This window comes from Cetorhinus maximus, chromosome 17 (genome assembly GCF_964194155.1).
Source record: "Cetorhinus maximus chromosome 17, sCetMax3.hap1.1, whole genome shotgun sequence".
Lineage (NCBI taxonomy): Eukaryota > Metazoa > Chordata > Chondrichthyes > Lamniformes > Cetorhinidae > Cetorhinus > Cetorhinus maximus.
Window position 1 is genome coordinate 50786087 of NC_135895.1, and position 17648 is coordinate 50803734.

General features: G+C 44.1%; 1 protein-coding gene across 16 annotated transcripts in view; it reads right to left on the bottom strand.

The window, feature by feature from the left end:
• The window catches only part of nfia (nuclear factor I/A), an 801190-nt gene that overhangs the window by 187866 nt on the left and 595676 nt on the right, over positions 1–17648 (bottom strand). The window lies entirely within an intron of this gene.

Sequence of the window (17648 nt, forward strand, 5' to 3'; positions counted from 1 at the left end):
AGTGAGAGCATGCCCGGTGGGGCATATTTTCCTTTCTTTTTAACTTAATTTCTTCTGTTCAATCCTGTTTTATCTTTGTCGTCAATTTGTTGTAGGGTGGCCAAGTTGTACAGTTAATGATAGAGTTGATCTGCAGACACTTCTTGGGCGGAAACATTAAATTTATATGACAATATACTCATCAGCAACTACATGTGTGCTTTCAATTCCAACGCTATCTCTATATTGCCTGCTGAGGTAGCTAGCACCACTTTCCTATTGGTTACTATGGATCATGTGACCTTGCCTAACAAGTATTATTCTTAAAGGTACATCACACACTAAATCAAGCCATAATTACTACATAAGCCATATTGATAAAGCTCCTGTTTTGTGTTCTTAAAGGTACAAATGTGGCAACTGCTCTACATTTTGCAATCCATTAGAAGGATTTTTCCTCATTTAGCACAAAATTCAACCTTGCTAGCAGCACACAGAAGTGGTGTAAAAACCAAACAATATCATTAAGAATTAAACATCTGCATAAATGCTCATATCCTAAAATGATCAAACCAGCCACAGAGGGATCGACAACCTCCAGTGGTGTGAAGCCAAATCTGTACAATGAGTGAATCTGCTTCCAAAGCAACATAAATAAAAGGGCCATGTGCATGTATCCAATCATTGTAGCAAGGTATTACATCAGTAATCATTGAAGTACACTATATACACACAACCATTATCATATTAATGTGCTTTTGATTCAATAGGATTCATTCATTAAATTCATGTTTTTAGATGGGTGTACAGTGTTGGCTCATGTCAAGAGGTTCACATCAATCATCCTTACCGAGTTTACGATCACAACTGTAGGGAGGTTCTGAATAGAAGGTAACTGCTACTCCCACAGGGAGAGATTGGAGAACAGACACTAAAGCCCATGTCATACACATTCTAATGGCAATTCTAGAGCACCAGTGACAGCTCAGGAGCAGGTCAGCCACCCACCTACTTTCATATCATAGGGTCATACAACTCAGAAAAAGGCCATTCAGCCCATAGTGCCAATGTTGGCTCTTTGAAAGGGCTATCCAATTAGTCCCAGTCCCCAGTTCTAATCCCATAAACCTGCAATTTTGTTCTCCTTCAAGTATTTATCCAATTCCCTTCTGAAAGTTACCACTGGATCTGTTTCCACTCCCCTTTCAAGCAGTGAATTCCAGCTCAAAAAGCAATTAGCGAAAGAACTAGAGGAGAAATTTTCTCCCCTAGTTCTTTTGTCAATTGCCTGAAATGTATGTCCTCTGGTTAGTAACCCGCCTGCTAATAGGAACGGTTTCTCCCAATCTACTCCATCAAAACCCCCTAATTTTCAACACTTCTATTAAATTCCCCCTTAACCGTCTCTGCCCTAAGGAGATATATATGATGTGGTGAGGCCCAGCCAATGAATGCTGAAGAGGAGAAAAAGTGTTTTCTCTCGGGCCCTTAGTATTATTCAACCTGTGCGAAGATGGCAGGCCACAGTCCCATCATAATCTTCAATGCAAGCTGCAGCATGCTGTGTCTCAGATTCTCAGTGCACTCATCATGCTGTTGGCAACAAGCATGTTTATTGTATTAAATAATCTGACCCACATGACATCATTTTAGCCATTCATTATGCAAACCTAATAACACTAATAAAGAACAAAAAATTAGCCCTTTGAAGACAACAGTACAATCTCTCCAGCAAATCAGGAATCATAACAGAGGTGCTGAGAATACACACATGGCTAGTATTGTCATGCTGTGCATTTCCATTTTTATTTGAGATTTACAGCATTTGCAATTTTTCTTTTAATCAAGAAAGACAAGCTACATTTTTTTATAGCAAGTTTGCTTTTGGTTTTGATATCTGGTACTGTTATAAGAAAAGTCAAGGACAAGAAAAGGCCATTCAGTCTATCAAAGCTTTTCCCATCATACCCTATCTCTTGCATTAGAATGCATTGTTCCATTTTGAATGTTTCAAAATCTTTTTGCCTCTGCTACCCTCTTAGATAAAGAGTTGTGCAAAACAACAATAACAACTTATATTTAATGTAATGAAATGTTCCAAGGTGCTTCGCAGGAGCTTTATAAAACAAAATATGGGCGGAGTTTTCCATGCCTGCTGGCATCGGACGTGTTTAGCGGTGTGAGTGGACAATATGGTGAGGGGGCCAAAAATCAGTTTCACGATGTTATGAAACCAGTTTGCAATTGTCCACACTGCCCACCAATGGCGAGCCAAATTCCCTGCCATTGGGAACCTCATTGTAATACATCAGCATATCATTATAAGGCCAGCCCGCAGGTGTCATCTGCCCACATCGGCGTGAAAACACGCCATTGCAGGACACGTCTTGACAAGTTTGAAGTGCACAAGTCAAGACTTACCACCAGGGCCTTGCTCACATCGTGGACAACTGAGGAGCAGAAGATGCTGGAGCCCGACAGCAACGGCACACTGGCATGCTGGGTGGATTCTCATGGATATGGTTCCACTGTGAAGCAGCTCATGGAAGTTGGAAAGTCACCGCTAAGGGTCTGCTCACAACAGATGATGGTCAAGTGGGTGGAGGAAGGCTCAGCTGTGTTTGGGAGAGGAAGATGTACCAGTGGCTGGGAGAGGAAGGTCTAGAAGCGACTAGGAGAGGAAGAGGTGTCAGGATGGGGTGAGGTTGGGAGGGGGGAATGAAGGTGTCGCGGGGGGGCGGTGAGATTGGGAAGAGGAAATGATGGTATCAGTGGGTGAGGTTGGGAGGGTGGAGGGGATAACGGGGAGAAGATGGAAACTGCAGAGGTAGGTGTAAGGTAGGGTGGAAGGTGTAAGGGAAGGAGTTTGGAGGGGTGAAGGAGTCCAGAGAGGGGAAAGAGACCAGGGCAGGAAGGTGTGTGAAGAGGATAATTAGTCCAGGGGAAGAAGGAGTCCGGAAGGGAGGAAGGAGTGCAGAGGGGGGAAGGAGTCCAAGGGGAGGAAGATGTGCAGAGAGGGGAAGGAGTCCAGGGGAGGAAGCAGTGCAGAGGGAGGAAGGAGCCGGGGGGGTGGAGGAGGAAGGAGTGCAGAGAGGGAAAGGAGTCCAGGGGGAGGAAGGGGTCTTCGGGGGGAGAGGAAGGAGTGCAGACAGGCGAAGGAGTCAGGGGAAGGAAGGAGTGCGGAGAGGGGTAGGAGTCTGGCGGGGGAGGGAGGAATAAAGGGGGGGGGTGGGTGGTGCTAAGAGTTCCAGGGGGAAGGAGTTCCAAGGGGAGAAAGACTTCCAAGGGGAGAAAGAGTTCCAAGGGGAGAAAGACTTCCAAGGGGAGAAAGACTTCCAAGGGGAGAAAGACTTCCAAGGGGAGAAAGAGTTCTGAGGGTGGGCAACTGAAGGCAGGGCCAACAATGGTGGATCAATTAACATTGGGGGTGCACAAGAGGCCAGAATTAGACGAGTCCAGGGATCTTGGAGGATTGGAGGGGGGGGCCAGAAAGGATTACAGAGATAGGGAGGGGTGAGGTCATGGAGGGATTTGAAAACAAGGATGAGAATTTATAAATCAGAACGTTGTTTCACCGAAAGTTAATGTAGGTCAGTGAACATAGGGGTGATAGGGGAACAGAACTTGCTGTGAGTTAAGGCATAGGCAGCAGAGTTTTGGATAACATCACATTTACGGAGGGTAGACTGTGGGAGAAGAGCCAGGGTGCATTGGAATTATTGAATCAAGAGGTACCAAAGGCACAAATGAGGGTTTCAGTAGCAGATGAGCTGAGATAGGGTGAAGTCGGGTGATATTACGGAGGTGTAAAATGTTGGTCTTAGTGAATATGAGGTCAGATGTTCATCTCGGAATCAAATATGGCACCAAGACTGCAAACAGACTGGCTTAATCACAGACTTTTGCCAGGGAGAGGGATGGAGTCAGCAGCTAGGGAACGGGGTTTGGAGCGGGGATTGAAAACAATGGCTTCTGTCTTCCCAATATTTAATCGGAGGAAATTTCTGCTCATCCAGTACTGGATAAAACTAGAAAAACTGCTCTTCCCTACAGGTCTCCATTCCAACCCATCACCATTAGACAATTTCAGAAAAAATGGAGAACGGAACAGTTTCAAAGCTGCAATAGATTTCAACTCAGAAAACTGCCGATAAAATTACTGTCATCTCACCAACAGATTCACATCAATTTCATTAGAATACATTTATTAAAATATAGCTCAAATATTTCATTATTGTTTATTGACCCTGCTCACATTGAGGTAAAAGAATTAATTTATCATACAGCTTTCAAAACATTGATCATAGGCTGAAAAATGAACATTCTTTGCAGTCTGTTTCTTTTAACTAATAACACCACCATAAAATGCTAGTAAGAAAAGAGCACCCAGCTCATCCAGTCATTGAGATTTACTCAGATCATGACCATCTCCCTCCACACAATACCAAGCTGCATTACACTAATCTTGGAACTATTCTGTGTATACCAATTCCTTTCCTACCGCTATCAAAATTGCATCACTGCATTGGGGGCCTGACCATTCTGGAAATTGCTGGACATGTGATCCCAGCAATTAGGTCAGGATAGGTCCAGGAGTCTCCAATGCCCCAGCAGACTTCCCAGAATTCAGAAGGGGTTCCCTACGTTACATTCTGGTCAGCTCAGGTGTGCCCCATGCTAAAAGTCCTGGAGATCCTAAACAACTTGGTTAATGGGGAGGCAGGGGAATGGGAAGAGGCTGCTGGGTCCTACCAGGAACTATATTTTAAGTGCCCACAGAAATTTCCTTTACAAGGAAACCACACTTGAATAATTTTGAGACAATTCTTTTCTGGTGGAGCTCAGGCTAGTATTGTGGAGCACATGTACACCCTTCAGTTTTTTTTATTCGCTTATGGGTTGTGGGCATCGCTGGCTAGGCCAGCATTTATTGCCCATCCCTAAATGCCTTTGAGAAGGTAGCCAATATTACAGATATACTGTCACTAATCCTATTGGAGAGATACAAAGAGTCTCTATATTGGGTGAGGTGCCCACAGTCTTGCCCACTTCTGCATCAATAGAATCCATTATGTAAGGTTCAGCCCACCCAGGCCCTGACCTAGCTCATTGCCCTTCCTGCACACGACTGCTGGGTTTTCAGCCTCTTTCTCTATATTATAGAACTACTTCTATAATTTTGCCAGTTACTACCAATCTTCTGCATTTCCCTCCAGAATGTGCATTCACTTGTTACCAAGACCCTTGCCATCCATGCAAAAATAAAATACCCCAGATGCTGAAAATCTGAAATAAAAACAGAGAATGCTGGAAATACTCAGCAGTTCATCGGTGGAGAGAGAGATAGAGTTAATGGGTTAAATTTTATCTAAACAATCCCACATGCAGAAGGGAGGCTGTTACCAGGTTGGGAACCCATTTGCAATTGAAGTGGGCCTTGCCATGGCCCTTTAACTCAGCCATGGTATTAGCATCCCACTTCTGCGTTTCTCAATCAGAGAGGGCGGGCAATATGACCCACCGAATCTGTCAAAGGAAGGATTTTTAGCTGAAGAGATCTCCACAGGAGTCAGGCTGACTGAACTGACTATTGATTCCTGTAGTTTCAACAACCACAGGAATAGGGCAGGAAGGATGCTTTTCAAGTCTTGAACTCTTACCTGGAGGTTCTCCTGTGGAATCTGAGGGACTGAAGTGGGATGAGCTCTCCCAATGACATGAGGAAGAGGACAGCGTCGCCAAACAGGCAGGCAAGGTTGGAAGTGGCCAAGGAAGTCAGCAGCAGGAGAGTTCTTTTTTATTCATTCATGGGATGTGGGCTTCGCTGGCTTGACCAGCATTTATTGCCCATCCCTTGCTACCCTTGAGAAAGTGGTGGTGAGCAGCCATTCTTGAGCCACTGCAGTCCATGTAGTGCAGGTACACCCACAGTGCTGTTAGGAAGGGAGTTCCAAGATTTTGACCCAACGACAGTGAAGTAACAGCAATATATTTCCAAGTTAGGATGGTGAGTGACTTGGAGGGGAACTTCCAGGTGGTGGTGTTCCCAAACACCTGCTGCCCTTGTCCTTCTAGATGGAAGTGGTCATGGGTTTGGAAGGGAATGCCAAAGGAGCCTTAGTGAATTCCTGCAGTGCATCTTGTGGAGTGTGAGCTCTCAAAACTGGAGACAGTGCACATGAGGTTCAAGGACCCCTGGAGTGTGGTAAAGCTGAGTGACATAACACATTCAGGTGCCAATCCCCACACTCTGACTTTCCCAGCATTCTTCTGTGCAGGATTCCTCAGAGCAAAACATCTTGGAGATCCATTCATTCCTCTCTCTCCAGAAACATTCTCTCATTCCCAACTGAACAGCCAACTCTTAGACATATCTTTGTGCCATCTCACTCCCAAGCCTTACAATCACTCTCCACAAATGTTGTCCTTCCCTCCTCTCCACACAATCCATTTCTCACATTCGCAGCTCTACTTTCTCGCCTTTCAGGAGAGAGTGCAAAATTCCAGGGAACCAGGGGAGCCCTGCAGAGGTAGCCACCTTGACAGCCACTGGCAATGCATGCCTCCTGGTCCACTAGGAAGGCGATCTCTTTCCAAGGAGGCTGCAGATGCCAGCAACAACCTTCCATGAAAGTCTGAGCCTTCTCTCTCATATTTGAGAGAGCTGATCGTCTGCCTGTAGACCCTATGTTGCGAGTCTCGCCTCCTTGGAGCTGGATATCTGCGTTCACCCTGTGCATGTGGCCAAGGAGAAGGCAGCTACTGCTCCTTCAGCTGTTTGTGTGGATGTTGCAGCTCCTCTTGTTCCTCATCAGATATCCAACATCCAAGGTAAAGCTGCAAAAGTTGCTCCCATACTACAGTGATGGCTGACAGCACAGAAGTGTAGATCAAGGTGAGTGAAGTCTAAGACAGATGAACCAACTTCCATGAAGCTGGAAGCCACCTGCCAAGCAGTAACGAACATACATACGAACATACGAATTAGGAGCAGAAGTAAGCCGGTCCTGACAAAAGGTCATTGACCTGAAATGTTCACTCTGTTGCCCTCTGCACAGATGCTGCCTGACCTACTGAGTTCTTGTCATCCGTGAGCATATTGCGGATGACTCCATGGGCTTATTAGATATCTGCCTGAGGAATGATGACACCTTCCCCCTAAATGAAGCATCCCTACATGCCTGTGCCTTCCACCCAACATCCCAGATGTGCAAAATCAATCCAAACTTTGCATGGTGTACATAAATAGAAAAAAATGACTGAGGAGAGGAGGCACAGCTCTTGTACTCCAATACTGAAGTGGTGCAACTCCTTCCAACAAAAAGGCTGAAGTAAATACAAAACGAAAAGGATCACTTTGATTCAGACTGACAGAAAGGTGGAAACATGTGGACAAAATGGAGCAACCATTTTCAAATGCAACAAGCAGATAAAATGTTGGAAGCCTACAGGGCTCAAACATACTATGAGAAACTATGCCAGCAACAAATGCTATATCTGCACCTAGCTCTCCTCAACACTAAGCAAGGATCTGTTTAAATACCATTGAAAATAACTTCTTCCAGACCTAAACTGCCCATGGGCTGAAGAACTAGCAGTAGCAAAGCAGGCTGAGTCATAAATGGTGCTTATATGTTCGCTGTATTTTTTTATCATACTTGAATAGATTAATTAATTTTTCCACAATAATACAGTAAAGACACATGGGTAGCACTATTAATTTTGGCACAAAAGAGTTGGAGGTTCAGCTGCATCAAGTGTGCTTTAGGGTGTAAAGGTCCACTTCCACCAAAAGTACCAGTACCAGCTGCAACAAGGGAGGTCCCTGCTAGAGTTAATGCAGTTACGCAGGTTATTTATGCCTAGCTTTAGGTCAGGATGTAAAAGGAAGACTTGCATTTCGACTTGCAAGCCTTGTATTCTAGTACAAAGGAAGATGGTTGTGGTTGTTGGATGTGAATCATCTCAGTCCCAGGACATCACTGCAGGACTTCCTCAGGGTAGTGTCCTAGGCCCAAACATCTTCAGCTACTTCATCAATGATTTTCCCTCCATCATAAGGTCAGGAGTGGGGATGTTCACCGATGATTGCACAATGGTCAGCACCATTTGCGATTCCTCAGATACTGAAGCAGTCTGTGGTCCATATGCAGCAAGACCTTGACAACATTCAAGCTTGGCCTGATAACTGGAAGTAACATCGGTGCCACACAAGTGCTAGGCAATGAGCATCTCCAACAAGAGAGAATCTAACCATCTCCCCTTGATAGTCAATGGCATTACCGTTACTGAATCCCTCACTATCAACATCCTGGGAATTACCATTGACCAGAAACTGAACTGGACTAGCCATATAGAGAATGTGGCTACAATAGCAGATCAGAGCTGGGAATTCAGAGGCAAGTAATTCACCTTCTGATTCCCCAAAGCCTGTCCATCATTCACAAGGCTCAAGTCAAGAGCTTGATGGAATACCCTCCACTTGCCTGGATGAGTGCAGCTCCCACAACACTCAAGAAGCTTGACACTATCCAGGACAAAGCAGCCCGCTTTGGCACCATTGGCACCACATCCGCAAACATTCATTCCCTTCACCACCAATGCACAGTGACAGCAGTGTGCACCATCTACAAGATGCACTGCAGGAATTCACTAAGGCTCCTTAGACAGCACCTTCCAAACCCACGACCACTACCATCTAGAAGGACAAGGGCAGCAGATAGATGGGAACACCACCATCTGGAAGTTCCCCTCCAATCACTCACCATCCTGACTTGGAAATATATCGCCGTCCCTTCACTGTTGCTGGGTCAGAATCCTGGAACTCCCTTCCTAAGAGCACTGTGGGTGTACCTACACCACATGGACTGCAGCGGTTCAAGAAGGCAGCTCACCACCACCTTCTCAAGGGCAACCAGGGATAGGCAATAAATGCTGGCCCAGCCAGCGAAGCCCACATCCTATGAATGAATTTTTAAAAAGCACCTTTCACAATGCCAGGACTTTCTAAATGTTTTATGGTCAATTGTGTACTTTCTTTTTTATTCATTCATGAGATGTGGGTGTTTCTGGCTAGGCCAGCATTTATTGCCTAATGTAGCATTTGTTGACTTGAGGCATAGTCACTGTTATAACATAGAAAACAAGGCAATCAATTTGCACACAGCATGGTCCCGCATACAGCAATGAGTAGACTGCCTAATCTGTTATAGTGACATAGGTTGAGGAATAAATATTGGCCAGGTCACCATGATAAACAAAAAACATTTGCTGGCACCTGGAAGAAGGCTAAGACACTGTACACCTTCATATTGAAATGTGAAGCCTATCACTCTTGGTACAAAGACAAGCTATATGCTATGAGAGTTACCATCTGAAGCAGTGCACACAACCACTGCCCTTTTGCACGCACTATTTATATCAAAGCTGTTGGATCTAAGGGACTGCAACAGATATTGAGTTATCTTGGCTGATGCGCTCCACGACTATGAGGAGCTTGCTCAATGGAGCCAGTTCCCCTTCAAATAATGTAGTCACAGTGGATTGCTCCACAGTACAGCATTTTGATTGCTTCCTGGATAATGGCTACTGACATTTGAAAAGATGTTTCAGTGGTCTGATAGGACCACACTATTATAACTCAGTGCAAACCCTTTTTCACGTTGGCTATCAGAAGTGTTGTCTTTCAGATGAGATGTTGTGTCTGCCCTCTTAGGTGCTGTTTAAAGATCCTATGGCATTATCTGAAGAGCAACAAAGCACTCCTGGTTCCTAGTCAATATTTATTCCATGTCAAACATCACTAACAGGATTATCTGGTCATTGATCTCAGAGCTGTTTACTCAATCATGTATGCAAATTGTTGTGTTTTCTCTACATTATAAAAGTACTTAATTGGCTGTGAAGTGCCTTGGGTCATCCTCAGTGGTAATGGCACAAAAGTAGGCCATTTGGCCCTCTGCATAAGTAATTTAGTTATATAAATTCAAATTCTGCTTTTCTTTTTATTCTTTCATGAGATATGATGTTGCTGGCCATTCCTTCCCTTAATTCAAAGAGCTCTTGTTCCCACTGATGCCACGTGCCATGCACAAAACGAGGGATCTCTATCACTGGGTGAAAGAACTGTGCCCATCTACCTTAACTGTCTCATCTACCTTAACTGTCTTTCCATTGGGAAAAATGAAGTGTCTCTGTATACTGCAATGATCAACTACAGACTGCCAGATGTAGCAGATGTGCCCTGTGATAGATTTGAATGATTTAATAGCATGAAAGTTTCATGTTGTGGATAGATTTTCTTCTGTGGAAAAGCTAACCCTGCTACAAATGTTGCTAGCAGGTTATCCTGTAGCCATTTGTGTGGAGCAGTGGGGCCAAAGAGGCATCTCCTGTGATATGTTCAGGGTGTGCTGGGTTTGAGAAATGTGGATCCTGGGGCGATGACAGGAAAATACAAAAGACTCCTCCATGTTGCTGTACTTGGATTTGTTTGGTTTTTCATGACCTCAAAATCCTAAAATGCACAAAGATGAAGAAAATCAATTGTCTCATTCTAATTCACCAGCCATTGTTTGGCCTAGTCACCCAATTTATTTAAGCCATTCTTCAATTTTAAGGGCTCTTACAATTCCAATGCTCCTCTGAATTTGATACCAGCTGCAAACTTGACCAATTTACACTGAAGGCTGAATTTCACGCTCCCCTGCTGTGGGATTTAGGCCGGTGGGGGGGCGGGGAGAAGCGAAATTTAACAAACAGGATGCCCTCCAAGTTCCCATCTGTCCCAACATTGCAGCAATTTTACACTGGGACAGGCAAGGCCTTGGACAGGAAGCCTGCCCTTGCCCCAGTTGAGGCCCTGAAGTGGCCAATTATTGGTCAATTTATTTCGTTTCCTACCCAGCTTTAATTTTTAGGATTTGCCTGGTGTGGGGGAAGCCCTGAAAAGAATGGGCTTAGAGCTCAGGTGGGAAGGGGGTAGGGTGCCTCCATCAGAATACCCCTTCTGACTGCGGGCCCTTCCCCATTAAGGTCCAGTAGCCACTGGATCTCCCACTGCCACCCTGGCCTCTCTGCTGACACCCCGATCGCCCCCTTTGTACCCCCCAGTCCTTCCCTAGTCTCCGTACCCTGGGACCCCTTAAACTAACCTTGTCTTCCAGTCCCGGGACTTAGGCTCAGGCATGTTGATGCACTTTCTCTTCAGTCCACTGCAGCTCTTGTCGCTGCAGGGGCTGGAGAGCCTGCTGGCCAATCAGATTGGCTGGAAGCTCTCTAAGGTGGGACATCCTCCCAAATGAGGGTTGGAAGTCCTGCCTGCAGCCAAATGATGCTCATTCAAGTGTGAAATGGCTGCAGGGCACTCGGAGTCGGCGGGGCACCATGGGGGGAAGGAAGACACCGCCATCTGAAAAATTCAGGCCCAAGTTTCCGACTGCAAGATATCAATTAGAAACAGTAGTGGTTTCAAAATGAGTGTTGGGGCAGCCCACTCAGTCTTGTTCTGAAATAACCTCACTAACTACTACTATTCAGCCAATTTCTTATCACCAGCCAATTTTTAACCTTGAATCCCCAAAGTTTTGAAATTAACTGGGATCCTTTTATGCGGAACTTATTAAATGCCATCTGGATGTCTAAGTACTCAATGTTGCAGGGTTTACCATAGTCAACTTGGGTTATCACCTCCTCCAAGAGATCAAGAAAGCTGGTCTGGCAAAGGTATGTTGACTGAGATTTACTAGATTTTACAGTAAGACTCTGCATCACTGGCAGAACATCAGAATGTCTTAGCATTAGGGTTTACCAAAGGAAAAAGTTAATTCCTGTATTATTTTTGTTTGAGGAAGATGGCCACTGTTGCCAGGCTTCATGTGTGCACCTTCTTGAATATTATCACAAACTTGTCTCATTTCTGTTCCAGTTAATTAGGGACCCAATAATAAAAATAAGCTATCAAACTACTATTCGTTGATTTTACTTTTTATTTGACATTTTAATCCTAAGGTTTTGCTCCTTTTTGAATTAAAGAAATGTGATATAATAATTAGGCAACATTCTTTCAATTTTATCCTTTCTAACTTTCTGTTCCTTTCACGCAGGAACATCCACGTTTGCCAAATATTCCTCATTTTCTTTCAAAAACAGAAAACATAATTCAAGTTTGAAGGAGCAAGAGGAAAGTGAATCGTAAACACCATTTGGTTGACAGACGAAGATACACTTATTTAACGTTAATTTTTTTTTAAGGTGGGAAGCGGCTTGCTCATTTTTCCAAAGAGATTAGACCATTAGTCAGTTTGCTTGCAGCAATCTAGAGTATTGGGACCTAACAGAAATGCACAAAGCACGTTTTTCCTTACAAGCAGTACATTCAGGCACAGGTTACCACATCATTTTAATCTCTTGTAAACTATCCCTATATCCATCTGAACCCAAATCTCTGCTGCTGATAGGATAAGTGGGGAAGCCTGCTCCCACACAGTATGGAATTGGACTTAGAACCTCCATGATCACAATATAGTGCCATTACATTATCAATTTTCCTTCCTAAAAATCATGCTCATGTTTCGCCTAGCAAAAAAAAAAGTGATGGGATAAGGACACCAAAGTTATTTTCTCTTCAGCGTATAAAATCAGTGTCAACTGCTCATCAGAATAAAATCCAAATGCATTATGCTGCAGGAAAGTTAAACCAAATATATTTGGAGATAAGCTACTTTAGAAATCACATGGTCCACAGTAGGGGAAAAAATCCAACTTTTTGCTTTTTCCTGTTCTACATTTTATTCAAATCATCATACAATTCTTGAAATCCTTATATCACATATAGAGTCAAACAACTTTCAAAGCAAATAAGGAAGGATACAAACAAATTACTGGGTTATTATCTAGGCCCCTGCATTTAATCGTTTTTTTATTAGTAACCAGAGCACTGTAATAAGGATAATTTGTTGTTCTAATTAAGTACATATTCTGCTGCACTTGAAATGGCTCAAATCAAGACAAAATTACCTCAAAACAAAGTCTTGTGCACCGATTTTGGATTCTAAGTAACACATTTAACAGCAGAAGGCAATGATGGTGTTATGCATTCATGGTTCAAGGAGATAATCGTGGAGAAATTGGGCTTGATAGTGCTTGTCTTTTGGGCACGAGTGTCCTTAATGTTCCAAAATGCCATCCAAGGTGCATGCACACACTTCTAACGTGAAGCATAATGGACACTTTTTTGTAAAGGGGATAGTGTGTGCACATTTAATGTCCAAAGTATTCAGAGTAGGCAGATTATGACCTAAATTAGTGTGCAATGCTGATTTGACACCAACCTTACCATTCTAGATTCCCCAGTCAGTGGAAACAATCTCTCAGTGTCTACCCTGTCAAGCCTCTTCAGAACCTTGCATGTTTCAATGAGATCACAGCTCATTCTTCTAAACTCCAGAGTATAGGTCCAATTTACATAGCCTCTCATCATAGGAAAATGCTCTCATCCCAGATACTAATCTAGTGATCCTTTGCAGCACAACCCCAATGGAAGAATATTCTTCCTTAATACAGAGACCAAAACTGTACACTGTGGTCCCACCAAAGTCTTGTACAATTGAAGTAAGGCTTCCTTATTTGTGCACTCCAAGCCCATGAAATAAAGGCCAATATACCATTTGCCTTCCTAATTGCTTGCTGTACCTGCACATTAAATTTCTGTGTTCCGTGTACTAGTGTTGTATCATGCTTGGGTCCACAAGTGTGTTGAACGAGTTGGCTATCAGTTCCATGCTGGAACAATGGGCTTCAAGCCCTGAAAAATTCTGTGTTAAGCTACTGACTGACTCTTCCATAATCTGACATTAACTGCAGGCATTCTTGCAGGCTTCTCAATGAAATAAGAATTTCGTTGTGTATATTGATCAGCCTTTTCTGTAATCTGGCCCATCAAAGTTCTCATCTAGCCCTATGCAGTAGAACCCGTGTGCAACCTCACCCTCCGGTGAGCTTGCATCTGTACTATTCTTGTCCCCTGTTCTTAGCTGCACCAGAATAATGCCCAGTATCTCATCAAATGCAGTTCCCAACTCTATGCTATCCTCTATGATACACGCATTGTCAGTATCTTGTGCCTGCAAGCGTGAAATCATTATGTGTTCATCATCACTGCCTTCTTGGTCAGGTTCCACTCCCTGGCCAGGTTGCACTTTGTGGATATCTGAGGGGAAAAGGTACAAGGGTAAGACTGTGATGAGGGAAAGGGGAAAGTAAGAAGTACATGCTTACACCATCTGCAGTTTCTCAGTCAACAAAAATTATGCGATGAGGGACAAGAGGATGTGAGAAAAAGGATTAAGTATAAGAACACCATCAACTTCAATGGATTAAACCCCAATGGTGGCTAAGGCCTCAGCAATGGCTTTTTCAATAATTGCCAGCACTGTCTGCCCCATGGGGACAGGTATGCCTGTCCCCCTTCCAGTTAGTTCCTGTTGTTTCCACCAGTGCACCACCTTCTGCAAGAGAGAGTGATTGTCCTGCAACATGTTGGGGTAATGTGGCTGTCATGACTGAATAACTGGCAATATGTGTAAGCCATGAGATAAGTGTGTGTGTGTGGTTTACAGCATTGCTAAGAGTGTGAAAGTGATGTCAATCATTTGAATGTTATGTATGGATGCTGATTGAAAGAGGCTGCTGGTAGGTGAGTGATCAGGGTGTGGTGATTTGAGCAGTGGCTGAGGCTACTGGTTCAACTGACAGCATATAACATTTTAAGTTGCATTCACTGACCTTGCAGTACTGCATCTAGCTCCTCATGACTAAATTCCTGGCATTGATCTCCACAGTTAAATGCTCCTATTGCCTTCTCACCATGTGTCTGAAAGGTCTTCTGTGCCTCTGTGGATACATGTCATCTCTCATCCCTTTCAACTCCTCCACCAAGATCTCCGATACAGCTTCAGCAAATCTTGGTGCATTCTCTGTTCCGTATTCAGTCTTTGTTGTTCGTTGCACAGCACTATTCTGAACTACCTTAGCACCTCCAGCAGCCACAATGCACTTTCCCTTCAAGAGGTGCAAGCTAGCTTTAAGCAGATCAGCCTAGCTTGAAGTAACAATATGAGGCCTCCTGCTGATGCATGCAGCCAATAAACAACACGATTAGCACTGACTGCATGTGGCAATCATTATAATAAGCAGGCCGCATGAAGATGGCGTGCTGCCTGCATTACACTTAAAGGGCATGGGGTAATTGCGTATTGCAATCCTGCACCTGTATTTGGGGGCTAGCCAATTTAGCCCCCATATGTTGGACATGAGCTTATCCCATTTGCTGAGTTCTAGGTACTTCAATATTGAGAACTACTGACTGGAAGGACAAACCATCTTTTTGGCAAAAAGAATGATTAGTGGATGGGGTGGGGGGGATAGCCCATTACATCTGGCTGCTTTTGTGTATCCCTTAATGCTAGTGGTTGTATTCAAGTGCAACAGCAGCAGAGACATGTGGCACTTGTTCTCTTTGTCATGAATAATGCATGCTGCAAAGACCCAGAAAATACAGGGAGAGAAAAACGTTGCTTTCAGAGAAAGTTGCACCCTCAAAAGAAATGTGAAAAAAAGGACCTGTCTTTGGTGCAAAGTGCCAGAGTCTGAGGCCTCCAGACAGAGCCAAGAGGGATGGCTGCATAGAATGATGTGCCAACTGGATGCATGTATGAATGGCTATTTTACAGAGACCAGTCAATTAATCATCTGATTATCCTCTTGATCATAGAAAACTGGATGGTTCATAAGGAAATCAAAATAAATCATGAGGGTTGGAGCAGAATGTAAATTTTTAAAAAAAAATCAAACCAGCATTTTCCTCTATTGCTATGAACACTTAGGCCTACTTGGCTCCTTAAGTAGTTGATTTTCCCCATTTCTCCTAAGGAAGTGTTCACGATTCAAATGACACATCTAATGAAGTAATTTTTCAATGTACCCCATAAACGGTCTCTGTTGCTAGATACTAAAGTGCTCTGATGTTAATTCACTCATTACTGAATCTATTTTTGGGCATTTTGTTTTAACTTTTTCCAGTTCTGATGAAAGGTTATTGACCTGAAACATTAACTCTGTTTCTCTCTCCACAGATGGGGCCTGACCTGCTGAGTATTTCCAGCATTTCCTGTTTTCATTTCAGATTTCCAGCATCCACAGTATTTCGCTTTTGGATCAGAGGGAAAGAAAGATTGGATTAAGAGGGAAACAGACAGACACAAAGGAAAACGAAGAAAAAACTTTTAAGACGACATTTTAAAAATCTAAAACAACCTGAAGGAGTGAAACTCTGCATTTTTAATTGTTAACTTTCTGGGCAATAGGGCAGTCATTAACAATTATTACATTATTATAGGGTACTTACCATGTTAATTAATTAAACTTTCTGCAGTGAGTATAATGGGCAATTAATGTGCATATGAGCAACTTCATGAAACACAGGGCGGTTAAGGGCAAGATACCATATTCGCAAAGCTAACAGCAAAGCAGCGCAAATCACCGGGAACTTGAAATTCATGGTGTAGCTCTTCCTTGTCACATGTTCCTGGCCAATTTGCACATTAATCATGATGTGTGTTGCTCATACGACATTGGCCTGTAACTTCCAAGATCTGGGGCACTGTACCTGGGGGGGTACCCCAAAGATGCGCTGGGGAACCCCCCACAGAAGTTCCCAGATGAGGATTGCAGGTCAATTGCCAGGGAAAGTCAAAGATCTCATGGGCAATTGCCTTGCACTGGGAACCATCCAAAAGTGTGACTTAAATCGCAAACTTTGGATGGTTCTGACTGTCTTATAGTAATAGTTACCCAGAAGAAGTTAGAAGAATTAAAGTCACTTCAAGATTCTTAGTGACTACAGTACAAACCTCCACCGACCCCACCACGGGGCTCGTTGACTAGCCCCCATCCCTCCAATGCCCCATGGGACCCCCAACTACATCCGCACCACGACTACAAACCGCCCCCACCAAAGACACACCTTGACCCCCCGTGGGAACTCCCCTGAACCCTCTTTAGCCCCCACCCACCCCTGGCTACCTCACAACACCAACCCCCCAACATGCGATGACCCTAAACCCACCCCGACTCATAAGGGATCCCCCGGCTACACACCCCCCACAACCGACTACAACCCCCCACCACTGACTACACCCCCTGCGACAGCACCCCCACAGACTGTAGCACTGACCCTTTCCTCCACTGACGACCCGCCTCAGCACACCCAACCGACACCACCCCTCCAAATCCTACCCACTTACCTTACAAACCTAGCTTTTCCATGGCTTGAAAGTACCTGGACCTTTAAACTTACCTGATTCACGGCAGCTAGTGCCGTAAAAGGGGATGTGGCTTCCTTACATCCGACTGTGCAACCCTCGACTGAAGGCCTCAGGAGTGCACTGTCCTACATAGTTCTCATCCGGCCTGAGTCGGAAGGTCGGACGAGAAAGGATTGCCTAAATTTGAGGTAGAAAACTAGGAGCGAAATGGCAATCTAACACTAACTGCCACTCCACAGAAGTTCAGGTCTATTACTTTCTCATCAAAATCTGGCCCAAAATCTCATTCACTGGCCCATATTCTCACTTAGTGTTAAAGATACTCTAAGTCTATACTTCCATTTG